Source organism: Podarcis gaigeae, assembly GCF_964106915.1.
Source record: "Podarcis gaigeae genome assembly, chromosome: 5".
Lineage (NCBI taxonomy): Eukaryota > Metazoa > Chordata > Lepidosauria > Squamata > Lacertidae > Podarcis > Podarcis gaigeae.
Window position 1 is genome coordinate 63,044,228 of NC_139681.1, and position 21,357 is coordinate 63,065,584.

General features: G+C 43.9%; 2 long non-coding RNA genes across 3 annotated transcripts; both read right to left on the reverse strand.

Moving 5' to 3' along the window:
* Positions 1–1,847: 1,847 nt before the first annotated feature.
* Positions 1,848–14,074, reverse strand: LOC310846017. Of its 2 annotated transcripts, XR_014565083.1 has the most exons (4): positions 12,931–14,074; positions 8,645–8,764; positions 2,734–2,899; positions 1,848–1,960 (listed from the first exon to the last, which is right to left on the reverse strand). It is a non-coding gene; the product is annotated as an uncharacterized lncRNA (long non-coding RNA). The 2 variants fall into 2 exon arrangements; XR_014565084.1 differs by lacking the exon at positions 2,734–2,899 and having other exon boundaries at positions 12,931–13,373.
* A 2,401-nt stretch (positions 14,075–16,475) lies between these two features.
* Positions 16,476–19,582, reverse strand: LOC310845233. Its single transcript, XR_014564586.1, has 3 exons — positions 19,500–19,582; positions 17,727–17,985; positions 16,476–16,587 (listed from the first exon to the last, which is right to left on the reverse strand). It is a non-coding gene; the product is annotated as an uncharacterized lncRNA (long non-coding RNA).
* Positions 19,583–21,357: the final 1,775 nt, after the last annotated feature.

Consider the following 21,357-nt stretch of genomic DNA (forward strand, 5'->3'; position numbering starts at 1 on the left):
TTCTTCCCATGGTTCAACCCCGACGTTTGCGGGCTCACTGTGCCTGGGCCCACAAATGACCTCTAGCGAGAGGTTCTCAGCTTATTTCTCTTTCATCTGGAAAGAAACAGTTGTGTACCCAATAGCAAAGGAAATGCAATAAGTAAATAAATGAGTCTTGTTATGTATTGTGGGTGGAGAGTTCAAAGTTCCACAGAGAAACATAGTAAGCTGTGAATGACTTCAAAGAGGCTAAGTAGCTGAAGAACATATTATAATTCCGTTTCCTTGTGAACCAAAGAATTTATCTCAGCATAACTACCTTCTTTGGACAGAAAGGGAAAAAAGGGAGAGAGAGAAAAGAAACGACCAGAATTATTTGAGAAGGACGCTGGTTAGGCAGGTGAAGATTTCCATTAAATACCACCAGTTGACTTCAGAATTCTCTTGTACAGGGGCCAGTTCTCTTGAACTGGTCTTCTTGTGATCACAAGCCTAGCAGAAAAGCAGAAAAGCTGCTCTTACGTTCTGTAAGTAAAATACAAAAAACGGAGGGGGCCACCAAATGGGAGTCTGAGTCAGAGTGCCAGTGGTGGTTGTGACATGCTTTCAGGTGCCCCACTGGGACTTGAGCTACTGGAAGTCCATGACAGCTAAATTTGATTATAGAGCCCCATCAGAGAGCAACAGGTGTGTTGCTCAACAGAAGGATGACATCTCTAATTACTACACTGTGGAGATTTGCTCAGTGGCAGGTAACAGCAGAGGGCCAGCCTTTTCTCCCCTACCACTGGTTTTTGAAGTGTCCTCTAAAGTGTCATTGGTAATTGGATGCTGAGCAGATACCAATTCTTCACTGTTGCCTAGAGACTCACCTCAGCCCCGTTCTACATGCCCAACTACCATTGGTGTCACTGAACTGAATACCACCAGTCGGTCACATACTGTATGTACTCTAGCAGAGTTATACAATGGCTTTGCTGAGGCAATTCAGATCCTTTACATTTGGGCCATCTAAGTACTTAATTTATGGCAGAATATAGAGATGCACTTCTACCCTAAAGATATCACAAGAGATTCCTGGGATGTTCTCAGTTGCTGCTACCAGACTTTGAAATTCCCTTCCTAGAGAAGCTAGCCTGGCTCCACCCCCACCCCACTTGTCCTGTCCTATTCCAACAGGCCCTCAACACTGGCTGTTCTTTTCAGGAAAGGGCTTTTATAGTACTGTGCTGTTTTTATGGTTTTTGTCATCTGCATTTTAATAGATTTGTTTTTTCAGTTGGGTTTTTTCATTTATAAGATTTAATTAATACATTATAATAGAAAAAATCTAATCTAAATGGAAACAAAAGCAAAAAAGAAGAAGAAAGTCCTCTTTCACAGGTAAATCTTAACTTAACCAACACAGAGAAAGGCAAACCCCCCAACTCTTACCTGGGAGCTTCCCTTTCTTCTCTCACACAGGGCCCTTAATCAACTATCCATCACCTTCATCTGCATGTTAACCCTTCCTTAACCCTGAGTAAAAAAGGTAAAGGGAGCCCTGACCATTAGGTCCAGTCATGACTGACTCTGAGGTTGTGGTGCTCATGTCGCTTTATTGGCCGAGGGAGCCGGCGTTTGTACGCAGACAGCTTCCGGGTCATGTGGGCAGCATGACTAAGCTGCTTCTGGTGAACCAGAGCAGCACACGGAAACACCGTTTACCTTGAGTAGAGGACCACAAATGGTGCAAATGATCGGAACAAATGAAAAACAAAAGAAGAAAAAGATAAAGAACAAAGAACAAAGAGATAAGAATGTTAAAGGAAATAATAATGGAACAGCAAGGTAATGAAAGGTAAGAAGAAAGGAGTAAGCAATAGTTTTAACACTATTTGAGTTTAATTACTTTTTAATTATTATCTTTTCTATGTTTTCAGTGTCTTTATTTTATCTGCGTTGTTTTCATTTGTTGTAAGCCACCTTAAGTCCCTGTCTGGAGAAAAGGTGGGATAATAATAATAATAACATCTTGGAAAGTAAAAGGACCCATGCCCAATTCAAGGAGGGACAAAGAGGATCTCATGCACTGGGTGACAGGTTAGGGGTACAACAACGCAGAGTGGGAGAGAGAGAAGAAAGGTTGGATTGCCACAGCACACACTTGCCAACTCCTTTCTCTCTGTGATGCCCACCCTCCATCCACCCACATAAATGATTAAATGATATAAGAAAAGCCACACACCCCTAACAGAATGGCCACAACAGTGCTGCTTTTTCAAACCATAGATGGAATAGCAGAATCGTAGAGTTGGAAGGGACCACGGGGGGCATTGCAAGATTTTGGTGGCAGTGGGGAGGCGCCGGTACTACATACCGTTGAGTACTGCCAGAAAAAAAAGCACTGGCATCATGGTAGCTGAAGCTCAGGGAAGACTGAGCAGCTACAAGGTTGTGTTCCCAAGCACATCTGTTTAGAAGTAAGTCATTGCAGTTGTAGACCCTGAAATCTATGGAACCTGCTTCCAAATAAACTGGGGTCCCAGTGGCTTGTGCCTAACATTTTATAAAAAGGAAAAGTCTCTATGTGAAATAATATTATATCAGGACAATCACAATGACTCTGCTTTTGCCTCTTATAGGATTACCAGACTTCAGAATACCAGAAAAGGATGCTTTCTAAGGACCAATCTGTCTTTTATTATTGCATCAATTGAGTTCAATGATGTCCTCAAAGCAAAGCAGAGGGTCACTGAAGTTAAAGCTAACCTGATTCCATAATCTGTGTGTACTTTTCTTGAAAATTAAATTTTCCTGAGCCAACGGAGGGGTTGTTCACCGAAAAACAGCAAAATCCAGTTCAAAGTGTGAGCACCATGAAGTACTGCAGAACAAATTTGGTCTTCTCTGATTTCAGCACTTGAATGAGTTTTCTCTGCTCCATGCAGTTTAGAGAAAATATTGTTTAGTCTTTCAATGGTGGCCACTTAGCAGACTAGTCTTATTTACATTGCAAATCGTATATGGAACAGAAATAGCAAAAGACACACAGCTAGCTGACGTTGTCTTCCTTCCAGGACTGATTCTATTTAAAGTAAAAGGCAATGAACATTTCCACCCCCTCTGTTGCAAAATCTCCCTCTTTAGAAACCATACTCAATCTGGGGTTAGGAACTTACTCCCTGAAACTTTCTCAGTGTCTCCATTAATTTTTCACCTTACATAGTATAGCATAGCTTGAAACATTGTGAATTCCTGCAAAACCACTTAAAGCAGAAGTGATTGTGGAATACACACACATACACTACCTTGTGCAACTGCCAGTTGTTGGCCAGTTGTGTCTTAACTATCCAGTAATCCTTGCTTGCACACTGTTTTGGCCAGGGTGCTGTCTAACCTATTTTCCTTTGTATAAGAACAAGCTTGAAGGAGGCCTCCCAGCCTGTTCACAGGTCCTTATATGATCAGTGAAAACAGTTGGTCCTGGCAAGTATTAACTGCTCTCAATCTTAACCTGATGACTGCCATTTGTCCAGATTTTAATTTGTCTGAATTAATTTTAAGGTGTATTTTAATTAATTGATGCCTGTTTTTATGTATACTGTGTTATTTATATGATGTTAGCCACTCTGAGCCCGGCTGCGGCTGGGGAGGGCAGGGTATAAATTATTATTATTATTATTATTATTATTATTATTATTATTATTATTATTATTATTATTATTATTTTGGTTGGCCTCATAAAGGTATTTCCCAAATACAGCCAACACAGCTCCATTTGCCTTTAATATTGTTATGAGTTTGGGGTGTTAAGCTGGGTGCCAGACCTCTCTAATCCCTGGATTCAGCAATTGTCAGAATTGAACCAAGCCTTCTAATTTTTGTCACAGCCAAACTAGCCTCCTGGGGAGGTGGTAGCCTGGGTGAGAGCCATTAAGGAGGCTAAAGGGGTTTGGTGCAAGTCAGCAAATGGGTAGGGCCCCTTCCTTCAACAGAAAAAAGCCAAAGTTGAGAACAGAGAGTTGCGGTGATGTGACCTAGAAGTAAAGCAGCAAGGCACAGAGAGAGTCAGAGCAACGTTTGAGAGCAATGTTTGATTTCTGTTTGAATCCAAGGCTGTGCCTATGGGAGAAACAAGACCCTTTTGGGGTGTTTATGCTGTGAACCCCTCCATCATAGGCTCAGGTTGTATATATGTATAAACAAACCATATATCACAAAGACACTACAGTCTCTGCTGTGCCTTGATCCAACTCTGAGACCCTTGGAATCTCGCACTGCTCAGAAATTGGGGTGGCATGAAACATGTAACTCACATGTCCCTGGGATTTTGGATGTGAGATCTGTCTCTTCTGGATTTGTGAGAAATAGTAACACTATCCCACTACCATGTGAAAACTGCAGGGAACAAAGAGATCTACAAAGGCAAATTGGATCCCACCCTCTTAGAGAGGAACAGAGCTTACTTCAGGGTTTGAAACAACTGCATAGAACTTGAAATCACCAAAGACCACAGTGGCGGAAGCGGGGGAAGGCATATTTGATTGTCTTCTCAAATCCAATTTGAAAAGTTGGGAAAATCTGATCTGCAAGATGACTCAAAACATGCACATTTTATTTGGAACTGAAGCTACTGACATAGGTCAGAGCTTTATTGGAGAAAGCAGAGGACCTTGAAAACAGAGACAGGCAGCATGTGGAGATGATGGGTTTAGATGGGGGAAAGTAAACGGGAGCACTCCATTAAGTGAATAAAAATGAGACCAAAAGTTCTTTAGAGATGGCCCTGTTTGTTTTCAAGAAAATGTATCATAATATCACTGATAAGGTCAACTATGTTATAGGGCTGGGACCCCCTTCAGAGGCTGTACAGCTTGTAGAGCATATAATTCCACAATGTATTCTGGGCATTAGCACAAAGGGCCCACGTTATTGAAGCTGATACCATCTCCTGCATCAAAGATGCAGCAATAGCCACTACTGTTCTGGCAGATGCACAGCCTGAAAATCCTGATTATAACTATAAACTTTCCAAGGCAGCAGGAGAGTAACCTCTGTGACCACAGCAGCTCCCATTCTGTTCTGCCACTGATCCCTAAATGTGCACCATCCGGCACAAACTAAACAGGCTGAAGTTCACTGAAATCAACAGGTTTATGGAAATACATTTTGTGTTCTGCAAAATAAGATTACAACAATAACTGACGGTTGTCTAACAGCAGTATTTAAAATGTTAGCATCCATTGTTGTTTTAGCAACACATTCCATTTTTGTCCATAACTGAACGATCTGAGCAAAGTATAAGATATAGTTAAAGAAAAGACCCTCTGCTTTTCTAGCACTTTAGATAAACTGCAATGCTAAGTCCATTAACTGGAAATTTAAGACAAAGCGGAATACAGTATTCCTTGTTTCTTCTGAAGCAACAGCAAAACTCCTTAAAATCTAATTTATTCTAGCATTCCATGTCACAAGACGGTACAACACACGGAACACAAGTTTGGAGAAAGAAATTGTAATACATTTCTCAAAGTTAATTTAAAGCAAACTTGGTAAATGCATGTTGGTTCAATATTTGAATAAACGTGAAGAATCTGCAAGTGAGGAAACACAATTATTTGAAGCACAACTCGAACTGGGAAAGTTATGTTAGTAGAAGAACAAATGTGATAATATTTAACCCCTGTGTTGCTGGAATTGCAAGTTATATAATGCAATAGCAATGCAGAGCTGGGGAACATTTTACAGTCGCAGAATCATACAGTTGAGAGGGACTTCAAAGATAATCTATTCCAGCTCTTTATTGATACAAGAAATCCACTACAGTATTACAGAATTTATGATAAGTGGTCATGCCCAGGGAATAACTGATGGCTAGAGGGGATGCTTAATTTTTCCTCCGGCCAATGATTCTCCCTTGAAAATTGGAAAGATTAAGAACATCACTAGCATCTATTGATCTCCTCTACCAAAGTCCCCTGCCTCCACCTGCTTGTGTCACATCAGGAAATGCAAGGTTATGCATGTGCGTTTGTAGACATAGCATGGCTCTGTCCTGAGTCCCTGACAAATCAAGAACAAGTAGAATATATACTTTACAGAAAAGTATCAAATAGTGTCTGGTATCACCAAACATTCATCATGCTAGTTAACTGGTTTTAGAAAAGGCTTTTGACAGTGTGGGAAGGGTCCTTACAGTTAAATACCAGCAAACTAAGATACCATATATATGACATGAATAAAGCATGATTTACATTCCAAGCTTAACCATGTTTATTCAAAACTGCTCGAGAGATTCAATGGCATTTACTTTTTAAGTGAATATGCTTAGGCTTTTCAGCCTAATGTTGCTCAAGAATCATTATACTGTAGTTAAAAGAAATATTCTTATACAGTAGCATTTACAGATAGAACCCTCAAAATCCTTAAGATTAACAAAGAACAATCCCTGCATGCTAAAGTTTTTGTGCTTTCTGTAATAACAACATAATTCCCACATTACTTCATACTACAGCTATTAAACATGACTATTACTCTCAGTAATTTATCTACTACCTATCAGTGGTCGCATACTGAGGATCGTAGTGCTAAGCTGACGAGCCTTTTCAAACTAAGCAGCTCTTTAAATATTTCTGCTTTTGTGGTTTTCTATCATTTTAGATTTTAGTAAAACTACATTTTACTATTTCCTTTTCACATGGGGAGGGTAGTCAAAAATTGGTTCATCAATACTGTTGTCTCCCCACCCCATAGGAAAACCACTGGAGCTATACATTCCAGTGCAGGAGAGGGGGAACATGCAACTGTGGGAGAAGGATTTGTTGCAATTCAGACACTTTCCTAATATTGCTCTTTTAGAGTTGTAAAGCAAGAAAAAGTATCCAAAGCAACCAAAACAATGCAACAAATGTTATAGCCTGAACTGAATGGGAGTTGTGTTGATGACAATAATTAATGTCAGGTTCAAATGACAACCTCTTGCACTGAAAGAATGTGTGAGAGGGGTCAGAGCCATATGGACTAGTCTCCCTGCCACTTAAACCTTCCATGCATTTGGAGCACATCAGAAGGGGTTCTGAGCATGTAATGGTGCATGCACATAGGCAAGAGGAACCCTGATTGGTATATGTGTATGCATTCTGACACGCTCCGACACGCTCCCTGAAGGACCAGGTGCGCGGCCTGAGAGTCATTCTGGACTCACAGCTGTCCATGGAGGCACAGGTCAATTCTGTGTCGAGGGCAGCTGTTTATCAGCTCCATCTGGTACGCAGGCTGAGACCCTACCTACCCGCGGACTGTCTCGCCAGAGTGATGCATGTTCTGGTTATCTCTCGCTTGGACTACTGCAATGCGCTCTATGTGGGGCTACTTTTGAAGGTGACCCAGAAACTACAATTAATCCAGAATGCGGCAGCTAGACTGGTGACTGGGAGTGGCTGCCGAGATCATATAACACTGGTCTTGAAAGACCTACACCGGCTCCAAGTACGTTTCCGAGCACAATTCAAAGTGTTGGTGCTGACCTTTAAAGCCCTAAACGGCCTTGGTCCAGTATACCTGAAGGAGCGTCTCCACCTCCATCGTTCTGCCCGGACACTGAGGTCCAGCGCCGAAGGCCTTCTGGTGGTTCCCTTGCTGCGAGAAGCCAAGTTCCAGGGAACCAGGCAGAGGGCTTTCTCAGTAGTGGCGCCCGCCCTGTGAAACACCTCCCACAAGATGTCAAAGAGAAAAATAACTACCAAACTTTTAGAAGACATCTAAAGGCAGCCCTGTTTAGGGAAGCTTTTAATGTTTAATAGGTTATTGTATTTGTGTTTTGTTGGAAGCCGCCCAGAGTGGCTGGGGGGATCCAGACAGATGGTAAAGGTAAAGGTAAAGGGACCCCTGATCATTCGGTCCAGTTGTGACCGACTCTGGGGTTGCAGCGCTCATCTCGCTCTATGGGCCGAGGGAGCCGGCGTTTGTCCGCAGACAGCTTCCGGGTCATGTGGCCAGCATGACTAAGCCACTTCTGGTGAACCAAAGCAGTGCACGGAAACGCCGTTTACCTTCCCGCCGGAGCAGTTCCTATTTATCTACTTGCACTTTGTTGTGCTTTCAAACTGCTAGGTTGGCAGGAGCAGGGACCGAGCAACGGGAGCTCACCCCGTCACAGGGATTCGAACCGCCAACCTTCTGATCAGCAAGTACTAGGCTCTGTGGTTTAACCCACAGCGCCACCTGCGTCCCTCCAGCCAGATGGTTGGGGTATAAATAATAAATTATTATTATTATTTTATTATAGTGGGGGGGCACAGCTGCCAGGTACATCATCAGAAAGAAGAGCTAGTCCCCGTGGCCATGTGACTATAATGCACTTTTCAGTGGATATTGGGAAGGTTTTGCCCAAACATCCATCACTATCCAATAAGTGCCTCTTGGCAGCTGCTTGGCTACCTTCTATAGGACAATCAAATATACAATGTCCAGTGTTCACTGTATTTTTAAAAATTGCAACATTTTAAGGTTTAAGTGCTAGGAAATGTAATATTCCCACATCAGAAATTACACTGATCAGGAGAGGGATCTGGGTTGCTTGCAATAAATAAATAATAAGGTAGTAGTCATGATTAATAAGCCCCAATGTTTAGAGGCAGAATTCCTTAGATTACTAGATGCTATAATAACAGGGCATCACCTTCATGTCCTGCCTTTGAGTTTCCAGAAGAATCTATCTAGCTACAGCTGGGGGCAGAATGTTGGACTAGATTGACCTTTTGCCTCATAGAGCAAAGTAGTTCTTCATGTTGCCACATACCTATTGCACAATTAGAAAAGGGTGTTATCATTTAAGATCCCTAGTGTTCAGAAAATAAACAGTGAGTTTTTATTCTTTTGCATAGACTTGGTTATACTGGTAAACAAACAATATAAAGGTAAAGGGACCCCTGGCCATTAGGTCCAGTCGTGACCGACTCTGGGGTTGCGGCGCTCATCTCGCTTTATTGGCTGAGGGAGCCGGCGTCCAGCTTTCAGGTCATGTGGCCAACATGACTAGGCCACTTCTGGCGAACCACAGCAGCGCACGGAAACACCGTTTACCTTCCCGCCAGAGCGGTGCCTATTTATCTAATTGCACTTTGACGTGCTTTCGAACTGCTAGGTTGGCAGGAGCAGGGACCGAGCAGCTGGAGCTCTCCCCATCGCGGGGATTCGAACCGCCGACCTTCTGATCGGCAAGTCCTAGGCTCTGTGGTTTAACCCACAGCGCCACCCGTGTCCCAAACAAACAATATAGTATGTCATAATTTAAAGCACTATTTGCAACCGGGGGGAAGTGAGAAGATCAGCAGGCAAGTTGGGGCACTCTATGCCCCTTCAGCTACTCTTCACAAATGAATGCTGGCCAAAAAAATAAATCTAAAAAGTAATAATTCAAATGAATATTAAGGGCCAAATTGTTAAATGAGTCTTTGCATCTCCTGTGCAGGTTTTTCCTGTTTGTGTTTTTAAAAATCCCTGAACACTAAATGCTATGAAACCTTTTAACGTCAAGTCTCGTTTGGACCTGAGTCAGAGTTCTAGAACAGACAGCATCCATCTATTCCGGTAGTGGGGGTTTCTGGCAGAATTACCAGAGAGTCTTGTCCACAACAGTGATGGAATTTCACAAGCGGAGGAGGAAATATGTTCTCCCTAGGACATTGTCTGATTATGCTCATCCATCATGCAGCGCTGACGGTGAGGACCAATTCAGATATATATGCACACCTTGTCACAGTTCCACAGCCAGATAGATATACCTTCATATTAAGCTCATATCAGCACACCTTCAGAGGCCCTATTTGTTCACCTTTCCACTTCTCAATCCTGTCTTGCAGAGTTGTCTCCTTTTATGACATAAACAACATGTTTGGAATAAAAAGCCAGCATATCCGTCCACTGCACAGCTTGTTCTGCCCTGTGAGTTCATATCTGCTGAGGCAACGCGCATCACCAGCAGCAAACATGCTTTGTACTAGGAAAAGGGCAAAGAGGGCTGCAGCAGCGCTCAAGAGAGAGTGTACATGTTGGATGATGAGCCTTCAAGTGATTGATGCTGAGCCAAGGTCTATCGTCGGGGGGGGGGGGGACGGTGAGGGGGGCTGTCAAGCAAGTCAGCCCAGTGTCTCCCTTTTGCTGCACTTTTTGGAGTACCCGTTGATTCCAACTGATACAATAGTGACTGAAAAAATAGCGAGAGAGTGTGGGAGTGTTTCTTTATATGGCCTGATCCTATGATCTGGGACTTAGTTATTGGAAGGGTCAGGATCTGGCTCGAGGGTCCCAACTATAGCACTAGACTAGAAATTAGGAAGCTGCACCAAGAGCTCTCCATCAAACCTAGCACAGAGCTAAACCACATTTCCTCCTATCCCACTGCCTTCTAGGTGTGGCACAAGCAGAAGTGTGGACGAAAACACCCACAAATGGTTGTTGTGAGGATAAAAGGAGGTGAGGCATACAGTGGTACCTCAGGTTACAGACGCTTCAGGTTACAGACTCCGCTAACCCAGAAATATTGCTTCAGGATGAGAACAGAAATTGTGCTCCGGAGGCGCGGCAGCAGCAGGAGGCCCCATTAGCTAAAGTGGTGCTTCAGGTTAAGAACAGTTTCAGGTTACGTACGGACCTCCGGAACGAATTAAGTACTTAACCCGAGGTTCCACTGTATATGCCACCCTGAGCTTCTTGAAGAAAGGGCACACTACAAATGCAATAAGTACATATGTAGCTAACTTATCCTGAATTAGGCCCTTGGTCCAATTGAGCTCACTATTGTCTATTCTTATATAGTGGTTCTCCAGGGTTTCGGACAGAAGCCTTTCTCAGCCCTGTCTGGGGATGCCAGAAACTTAACCCGGGACTTCCTGCATGCAAAGCATGAACTTTACCATGCTATGGTCATTCCATGATTGATTCATTCATTTTCAAAATGTATTAATTTATTTCAGAAGGTTTAAACCCCACCCTTCTGTTGCAATCCCAATGCTCAAGACAACAAGAATGTGTTGGCCATGCCAGCAGTTGTGAATGTTGTGATAGGAAAATAGTCCATCAAGCACTTGAGTGTGGCAGAGGCTTTAGCCCAGGGATAGAGAATCTGTGGTCCATGCAGGTGCTATTGGAAACCAACTCCCAGCAGTCCAGCCAGCAATAATATCCGGAGGGCTGCATGTTTCCCATCGCTGTCATACGTGATCTGCATGGTTTGCATGCAGAAGATGCCAGATCCAAACCTCTTATTTTCAGAAGGATCAGAGAGTAGGGTGGGGAATAACCCTGGATTGCTAGCTGCCAGTCAGAGTAGTATACAATACAGGGCTAGACGGGCCATCTCAGCATAAGGCAGCTTATGGTTATGGCAATAGGAGTGGTGAGGCAGGCAAACAAGCAGCCTTGCAATGCAACATACCGGAAGCATTTTACCCTCCTGAAAGCCATGTATGCCGGTGCAACTGCAAACCTACCTTCCACAAAATCAAATGGTTGGGAGAGAGGGAGGATTTGGAGTTGGGTGCAGGCAAGTCTGGAAGAGAGCTCTGCCTGAGACCTCAGGTACTCACTCTTAGTAGTCAGAGCAAACAAGTCTAGGAGGCAAATGGAGGAAACATTTGCATCTCCATATGCAAATGTATATAATATGTTCGAGAAAGCCAAACACCTCATAGATATCGGCTTCTGAAAATTGTGTGTTGCAAAAGGTGCTTTGCATGATGCAAAACTGACAGCAGAAAACAATTGGTCGTAAAAAGACTGAGATTATGAAGTCACATACATTCCCTCCCCACAAACTGACAAGCCTGAATTTGAAGCTGCTTAAACAATGGCACACAGAATATAAATTTTTCAACTCTATATCTATGCCACTTCTGTTACAGGGTGGAGGGGAGCCATTGCAATTCTGTGTATGGTTGTTTGTGGCTGTATGCATTTATAGATGTATTCAATGTTTTACAACGAATCATCTACATTTCATTATTTAAATACACCAGTATCCATTTAAATTACGTTTTACCACTTAAAATGTTACAAAGGCATGTGGTGCCCTCAATGTGCAACAGGTTGTCTTTTACGCCGTAACTCACCTCAGACACTACTTGGGTAAAAACTCCCAGTCCTTCTTTCATTCCTCCTTTTAGATTTCTATAAAGAGGGTTGTTCTTATACCCATTTTACAGATGGGAATTGAGGCTCAGAGAGCTATTCACCTATATAAAGCCTGCAATATTGCTTTCAAAAGTGGTGATCTGGCGGTGGTTTTCGTTTTTCTTATGCAAGCTGAGAAAACAACACGAGAAGCATTCCAAACCATAAGACGTGCCAAGTGTTATATATAAAAGACGTTCCGGTTTCATGATTATGTCTAGGCCCCTTCAGATGTTACAAAAATCATTAAAGCAGGTGGCATTTTGACACAGGAACAACCATGTGAGATCGGCATGCACATCACTGCATGTGGTACCCTTGCGTGCATTGCTGCCCTGTGTACACGCTCTGGGAAACAACAATTGGGGCTGTGGCTTTCGAGCCTTTATATACTGAGAGTAAATGCTCCCCACAACAAGCCCCAAAGAAAACCAAAAACAACTACTACTACCACCCAATGCCCCTACATTTATTATTCACGTGTGATCTAGTCATGGGTTGCACAGCCCTTCACTTCCTGCCCCTGTGCCGTCCATCCGCCAGGGATGCTGTGACACATGAAGCAGCCTTGAGCGCCCTTGTCCCTGCGCCACCCTCACTCTCAGGAACTCCGGGGAACGGGAAGCATCTTCCCCTTTGCCCAGTGCCCTTGCCAAGTGAGTGTGGGCTTCTGAGTGCAGCTGAGCCCAGGGACTCAGCTGCTGCCTGGCATGTGCCTGCTCCTCTGGGACAGGAAGGCAAGGCATCAGGAGCCCTGGGGCAAGTCGAGCAAAGCAGCAGGCAAACTCCTCTTACCTGGGCGCCTCCTGCCCGCCTGTGGGCCCATCTAGTGGCCTTGGGACCTGGCGATGCCCAGGCAGCCCCCGCGCGGCTCCACTCTGGTACCAAGGCCCGCCGCTGCCCGCGGGGCCCTTCCCCGCCAGTGCAGACATGCTGAGCTAATTTTATCGGTCCCCTTCCCCCATCGCCGGGGGAGCCTCCGTCCCTCCTCCTCCTCCTCCAGCCCCCACCTCCTTTCCTCCCGTCCGCCGCAGCCAGGCAGCAGCAGCGCTAGAAAATAGCACATCGCCCACTCATCCCCAGGCTCCTTCTTCAAGGAAAATATTTATATTATTATGCCACAGAGAGGGTTTCCATGGCACTGATGACTTTCACACTGTTGCCGTGACAACCACTTGAGGCCATCTTGGACGGGCTGAGAATACCCACTTCCTAGACAAATAAGGCGAGCAGCCGCCGAGGGGAGGGGAGGCCAGGGGTGGGGTAGGGGGAGAGGATCGCCCTTCTCCCCCTCGGTCCTCCCCTTCTGTCTTCTTCTTCTTCTCCTGGCCTGCTGCTCTCCCCCTAGCGGAAGCCCGACGGGCGTCTCCGTCGACGGGCGTTTCTCGCGCAGGAACCGCTAGCGCTTGGCGTCAACTTTCCGACGCAAACGTCTCGAAAAAAAATGAGACGCCCTCTTCTGAAGGGCAGCCCCGTCAGCTTCTTCGTGTCTGCAAGGCACGGGGGTGGGTGCAGGAATGCGGGGGGCAGCGGGAGGAGACAGAGCCAGAAGGCTGCCCCCCCCCGAAATATTGCGCTTGATGCAGAGGAAGTACAATTGCGACGTGCGCTCAGTTAGGGTACCATAGCTCATGAATCTGGCTTATGGAGTCCAAGTGTGATGAGCTTCGGGTTTTTGTTTAATTTTTTTTTTTAAGGGCTCATTCGTTGCCTAGATCCAGATGCATATCGAAGGTCTGGAAGACCTATTTCTGAAAGTAGCGTTACCCAAAGAATGTTCAGCTGCATTCCCATATGGGTTGCATCAGTTGAGAGCGCCTTTAGTAACGTGAAACTGGCAAAGCGCGGATGGGGAGGACCACTGACGCGCGGGAGAAGTAAAGTGTGCAGCGGATAGTGGGCGGAGCCAGAACCTAAAGTGGGCGGAACCTTCCCATCTCCCTCCTTGAGTGTTCCATTTCAACAGCAAGTTATACATTCTTGACAAATTCTTTGTTTTGGGTTCTAACAATTCTGTTTCTGATTTTGATTTTTCCACCTGGAAGCCAATTTTCTTATCCAAATTATATGCCTCCATTATCTGATAGTAATGGAGCCAATTTCGCACTTTATTCTTTAATTTCTCAAAACTCTGCAATTTTAGTCTATCTCCATCTTGTTCTAAAATTTCCCAATATTTCGGCCATTTAGCCTCCATATTGAGCTTTTTCTGAGCTTTCGCTTCCATCGGTGACAGCCACCTTGGGGTTTTATTTTCCAATAAGTCCTTGTATCTTATCCAAACATTAAGCAATGCTTTCCTAACAATATGGTTTTTAAATGCTTTGTGCACTTTGATCTTATCATACCACAAATATGCATGCCATCCAAATACATTGTTAAAGCCTTCCAAATCCAAAATGTCTGTGTTTTCAAGAAGTAGCCAGTCCTTTAGCCAGCAGTAAGCTGCTGATTCATAATAAAGTTTAAAGTCTGGCAAGGCAAACCCACCTCTTTCCTTTGCATCTGTTAATATTTTAAATTTTATTCTAGGCTTCTTGCCCTGCCAGACAAATCTTGAAATATCTCTCTGCCACTTCTTGAAACAATCCATCTTGTCCACAATTTGCAATGCCTGAAATAAAAACAACATTCTAGGCAATACATTCATTTTTATAACAGCAATACGGCCCAACAAAGAAAGTTTCAAATTTGACCATATTTCTAGATCTTTTTTCACTTCACCCCAGCATTTTTCATAGCTATCTTTAAATAAGTTCCCATTTTTTGCTGTCATATTGATCCCCAAGTATTTACGCACTCTTTCTCACTTTCTCTTGTGGTCACCTGGACATGCTTCTTCCCCCAAAAGCTGGACTCTTGTCCCTGATCTTGTTATATGCAATTCGAAGCGAGGTACAAAAACAACAACACCTTGGCAAATCTTGATTCTGTGATGGTCTGTAATTTCCTGAGTTTGTCAAATATTCCTTTAGCATTCCAGTAGAGTAGATGAAGGGAAAATTCATTCATAATTGTGAATGCCAATTCACAGGATAGGGAAGCCATTTCTCTGTCTGCTGAGTTTTTATGGTTTTTAAGGACTGGATCATCATTAAGTGCTACATACAAAACTATGTCACATATGTTATGGTACTGCAATAAAACTGCTAGCGCATTTGTAAAGCTAAGCTGAGCTCAGTATGGTTTTAAGTTGGATGGGGAACCAAAAATTGAGTTATATCTGGTCCCTTCCAACTCTACAATTCTATGGTATTTCATGTACTTAAATATGCTACTGATGTGGGGGCAAGAGAAGGGCCTCAAGACGACTGATGGTTTGTTGGTTGCTTGCATTTATAGCCCATCTTTTTCTCCAAGAAGCTCCAAGGTGCTGTTCTCCCACTGCTCATTTACTAGTAACAATAAATTCTACTCAGAGTAGACCCATTGAAATTAAGTTATTCATCCCCATTAATGTTAACGGGTCTACTCTGATTAGAACTAATGTTGGATACAACCGTATGTTTCACTTTGGCCCCAGGTTACTTCTCTGGGGGTTTGTTGACACTGTGTACTTTTGCTCTGAAAGGGGTGCTAGAGTTTTATCCACCACCACTATCACTCCCCCTTTTTTTTCTTTCTCTACATGGAGTCAAGATAGATGCTGATCAGCTTAAATGAAAGCAGGCAATGCATGGTGAACAACATTTCAAGGACAACAGGTTCCTGTCCTCCATCGCTTGTGTAAGAGCTGCTGCAGTCTTGCTACACCTGCCTCCAGTTTTCCTGCTTGCCGTGAAGGACTGGAACTTTGATTTTTATGCAGCTCTTAACAGGGATTGAAAGCGATGGGGGTACAAGGTTAGATTGAGCGTGGTGGTGGGCTCTAGATATGAAAGTGATGAGGGTCATCCATGTGAGCAGCAATGTCCTGGATGTGTAGTTTTAAGCATTGGATCCCAGATTTTCTTTATGGTATCAGCAGAGGAAACTATGGATCTCAGGGATCTTGCATTTAAAGATCATGGAAAACATGAAATTTTTACTGTGTGTCCTTGCTACACCCATGTGTGTTGGCTTTGTTTTTTCATTTTTAGCTGAGCAATTCGGACATTTAAAGCATCCCCCACACAAAGAATCCTAGGGGCTATAGTTTGTTAAAGGTGGTGAGAATTGGAGCTCTGTTGGGGGTAATCTAGAGTGCCCAGGATTAGGGGAGTGAGAGGGACATGCTTGAAATGCATGTGCGAATTGTGCTGAGATGATGAATTGGTAGAGGATACATGTAAAAATATTGAGAAACTAGAAAGGCCTGTGCCCTCCGATCATGCTTTTGACCAGAGCCAGGATGTGCTGGTGGATTTATTATATTATTGTCCAGTCTGCTTTGGTGCCCTGCCCGATAATGCCACTCGGGGTTCAGTCAGTCTCTCCATCTCCTCTGTTCTCCGCTGTCATGTTGTCTCCCTCCTTTCACCACCGTGGGAAATCAGACAGTGCATTTGGCCATTCATGAATGAAAGAGAAATCAAAAACAAACACATCATATTTATAAATGGAGACAGACCGGGTTGGGGGGGACTTCCTGTCTGAAGTGACAGGCAATCTGTGGGAATGAACAGTGTTTTCTTTACTACTATATTAATAATTATTTACATAGCTCGGTTAAGCCTGCAAAGGTCTTTATTATTGCTCATTCATGTCCACCAGAACCCTCTGAGCTAAAATCATTACTATGTTCATTAGGCAAGAACCAAGAGCCCTCACAGAGCAGAGCTATAATTTAGAAGACAGATCTTCCAGGCTCATGGCTAACACCCTATTTCCTAGATAACATATTCAGCACTTGAAACATGAACTTCAGCCTATCCACTAAGAGACAGATCCACACCAAACATTTAAAGCATATTCAACACACATTTAAAGAACGTGATTTTCTCAAAATAATCCTGGGAATTGTAGTTTCCCATTACACAGAGCTACAATTCCCAGTACTTTTAACAAATTACAGTTCCCAGAATTCTTTGAGGGAACTCATGTGTTTTAAATGTGCACTGGATGTGTTTTAAACCATCACAACCTATCTTCCTATATACATAAAAATCTAAGGCTATCATTGTACAAAATGGTTTACTTACAAAACTTTTCAAAGGTTGGATTCATGTAATTTTCCATAAAACAGTCAGAAAAATTGCACAGGCAGTAAAACACTGCTTAGTTACAAGAGATAAAAGTTTCTAAACTATTGGTAGAGAAAAATGCTAGTTTCAAACTTTGTTCTGGTCTGAAACAAAAGAGGCTAGTTAGAGCCATATGCTGGAACAACCATCTCAGAGCTTCTTACACACTGAAATCCTGATGGAGAGAGACAGATAACAAATGTCTTAATGCACTAATTAAATTCAAACGTGCTAGAATTCTATGAGGCTGGAATCCTACAGCCTGGAGACTGACCTCAAGCAGTGGCGTAGCGTGGGGGGTGCAGGGGGGGCCGGCCGCACCGGCCGCAACATCTGGGGGTTAGGGTTAGGGGGCGCAAATCCACAGGTTAGGGGGTGCAAATTACTTGCCTTGCCCCGGGTGCTGGCAACCCACGCTACGCCACTGACCTCAAGCAAGACAACATGCCACTGGGTGAAATAGCCATGATGATCATTCCTGCATAGATGTACCAAAAGCAAGTTTGGAAATAAGTCCTCACTCAGAGAAAGTGTCACTTGTTGTATCCTGTTTTTGTGTGTGTTTTAGGAAGTCAGGGAAACAGCAGTCCAGGAGGCAGTACCTGTGTTTCTCTAAGATTCTGAGATGCACCACAATGATGAGTTGTGGTGGACAGCTCAAAGAAAGCAACAACTCAGTATGGAGCAGCTGGGGTGCGGGAGGGGAGAAGGCAAAGACCTAGTAAGGGATCAGAAATAAAACTTCCAAGGTAATAACATCCTTATATACTTAGAAATATTGAGTTCTGCTCACCTCCATGTCTAAAAGGTTATAGAAGAGCTGCAAATGGTGCAGAAAAGAGCAGCCAAAATGATCAAGGAGTTGGAGCACATTCCCAGTGAGAAACGTTTAAAGCACCTGGGGCCTTTTGCTGTGGGGACGACGACTCTTAATTATGTTCTTTTGGCTGTCTCTAGAATCAGTACAGCAGCTGGCAAAATCAATGTAATAGTCTGGGGTGCCCGTTCAGGGCTGGGCCTACCCTAGGCAGAGTGAAACAGCTCCTCGGGCAGCTGATTTTGGGTGTCATGAACAAGTAGCAAATTGTAGGTTATTTAACTTATAGTCATCAAACTTTTTTTTGCTGCCAGGCACATTAAGAAGCATTTGTGCTTCAAGTGCCAACATAACTTGATTTGCCTTGGGTAATGTGCACCGAAACTTAGAGGAGGGGAATCATTTGCTGTTCTGCCTCCTGCAGCAATAAGTCTTGGGCCTGCCTTGCCAGCCCCTTCCATACCCAAGGAAGGAAGGAAGGTAGCAGAAATGTAGCTGGATAAAAGCTCCTTCAGTGAGGAGCTTGCTGGGGAAAGCAGATCAGATATTATGATCTCCCTAGTAAAGGACACACTGCAGTGGGTCTGGAGAGCTTCTCCTTCAGAGTGGGAAAATAGGCAGCAAACTAGGCATGGGATACCTTCGGCTCATGGGGCATCTCTCAGGCCATTTTATGCAAGCCATATCCATCTGACATCATGGCCATAACAATCTCACACTATCTCATGTGGCTGTTGGAAATAACTGGAAGGGAACCCAAGGATCATCTAGTCCAACTGATTCTCTTCCTCAGCTTCCAGCCCCTCCCTCTATTCCTCCATTATTTCTTTATCGCATAGTAGCAAACCCACAGCGGATCCTATCTTCTGCTTCACTGGGGAGACCCACACAGCCTCTCCAGATTTTCCAACTCTTCCTCCTCTCCCTGCACCACATTGTAAATGAGCCTTCTACAGCTTCATGGGGAAAGGGGAAAGATAGAGCACCCGATTGCTATTCACTTTTTCATTGTTCTCTCTGGTTGAAGCCCAGACATGCTGGGAGGCTGGAAGCCTCAATGGCGCCCCTCTGGAGGATTCATCTGGGGCAGAAACCCTGGCTAGACACCCCCCACCCCACCCCACCCCACCCAGCTACGGCTCTGCTTGTGGGCATTCTATAATTTCACATCAGCTGGCTTAATGCCAAGTAGGGGATGAATAAACAAAGGCAGAACTCTCAGACAGGCAGCTGATAAATGCCAGTTTTTAGCTGATGAAAACCACATCCATCCTTGTCCAGGTCCTAGTCCTATCCTTGGAGCTTCTTCCACAGCCTGCTTAATTAGATACTCTCATCTAGAAAATCTATATGATGGAACAATATTGTGGCAGAAATGAACACACCTCCGTTCCTGATCCATTTGAAGAACATCGTCTCTTAATGACTGCAGAATCCATCAGAGGATGCAGATGCCAGAGGAGGACCATCTATCACAGTGACTATTATAAAGCAGCTAGAATCTTGTGGCTTAGAAGAGTTTTTGGGAAATGAGGAGTTTCTTGGAATGTAACAGTGACTCACTGAAAGGATTTACCAGCAAGTAGATCCAGGTTGTTAGACATTAACAGAGCCCCATAATGTTGGGCGGTTTGCATACTGGAAATGCATGACGGCTATTGCTTTCATTGTAACTGTTCTCCCTACTCCTTCTATTTCCTTCCAGCCAAATCATCCCCTGTGGCTGAGGAGCACTAATATTTTCTGTTGCACCTATCAATGACAAGGCTTAATTACTCTGAATAACTGTTGTAAGGATAGGGCAGTCTCCTGTTCCAGCACCAGCTCTGCAGGGTAGGCTAGTACGCCTGGAAACTCATCCTAGTCCTCTCTCTCTCTCTCTCTCTCTCTCTCTCTCTCTGCTACAACCATTCATCAATGTATCCAAGGCATTGTGCCCTCCAAGGCATTGTGTAGACCCAGTTGCCTAAGCCATCAGAGAGGTTAACTAGCCTTTGAGTGTGTTCAGAAACCAGTCCAGTCCAGTAATCCAATTAAGCAGTTTATTCAAAGGGTAAAAAGGAAGACGAGAGGAGAAGCAGCCAGTATGCTGCTTGTGATACAAAAATACTGGTCTAAATAATCCTACACTTAATCCAAACTAACACTGCAAGTTTATGCTGAATGGTCACCTCTGACCCTAACAAACTTCAAGAATATGTTGCAGGTTGGGGGAATGAAGAAGGGCAAATGACACTGTTTGCAACAGTCCACTTTGGGGGGCTTGATTGACAGCTGGTGATACTCCACCAATCACAAGCCAGTCATATTCACCAGGTAGAGGGTTGACAGCTTTTGCGAGTTGGGAGATGGCTATCAGGGCTGCCATATGTCCGGATTTCCCTGGATATTATTGGGATTTCAAAGGTGGAATTTCCGAAAAGTGGTACTTTGTCCTCGATCTTAGGCAAGTAAATCGGAAAAAAACTCAACAACTTTCGGGGTGTCCTGGTTTTTACTTTTTGAAATATGGCAACCCTAATAGCTATCTCGGTGTTGGTTATCAGTGAAGTCCCCACACTCCACCTGTTGCTGTGTATTTGGGAACACTGCAGCAAGGATATGCCTGACTCACTCAGGCAGAATGGAGGGCGAGTGATTAGAGCTTTTCTCCACAGCTGGTTTGCTAATCAGTGAAGAACACCCCTCCTCATTCTTTTCCACCCATAGTGTTTATCATCCCCGTAACAGTCATCTTTTTCAAACAAAGGCAATAATTATCCACAAATTTACAATTGTTCCTTGTCAGTTACTCCATTCTTTGTTTCACCTTGGTCATACATTCATGGCCTCACCATGCCAGCTGCATGCTGCAAAATCTCTTATTGTTTGTTTGGATGTTTCTGAAAACCTGATGCAAGACATTTTGACGATATTTGCATAAGTCCACCAATGTTTTTCTAGTCTTTCTTCAAAGAGCATGAGCAAAAAAAGAAAGATAGATATGCTTTGCTGGTTTAAGGTGTGCTCAGGATGCACACTGTGAAAATAAAAGTTCCCCAAGTGCAGGTCCCTGGTTGATGACAAAGGGCCTGCCTCTATGTGCCCTTAAATTCTGGTTCTAAAAATGCAAATAGCATCAGGATGGAGGGCTGGAAATTACTGGGATTACAGTATGAAGGGGGGACTTAACTCTTTCCTACGGAATATTCCTCCTCTGAAGTTGGTATTTGCTAAGCAGGGAAATCTCCCATTAACACCTAA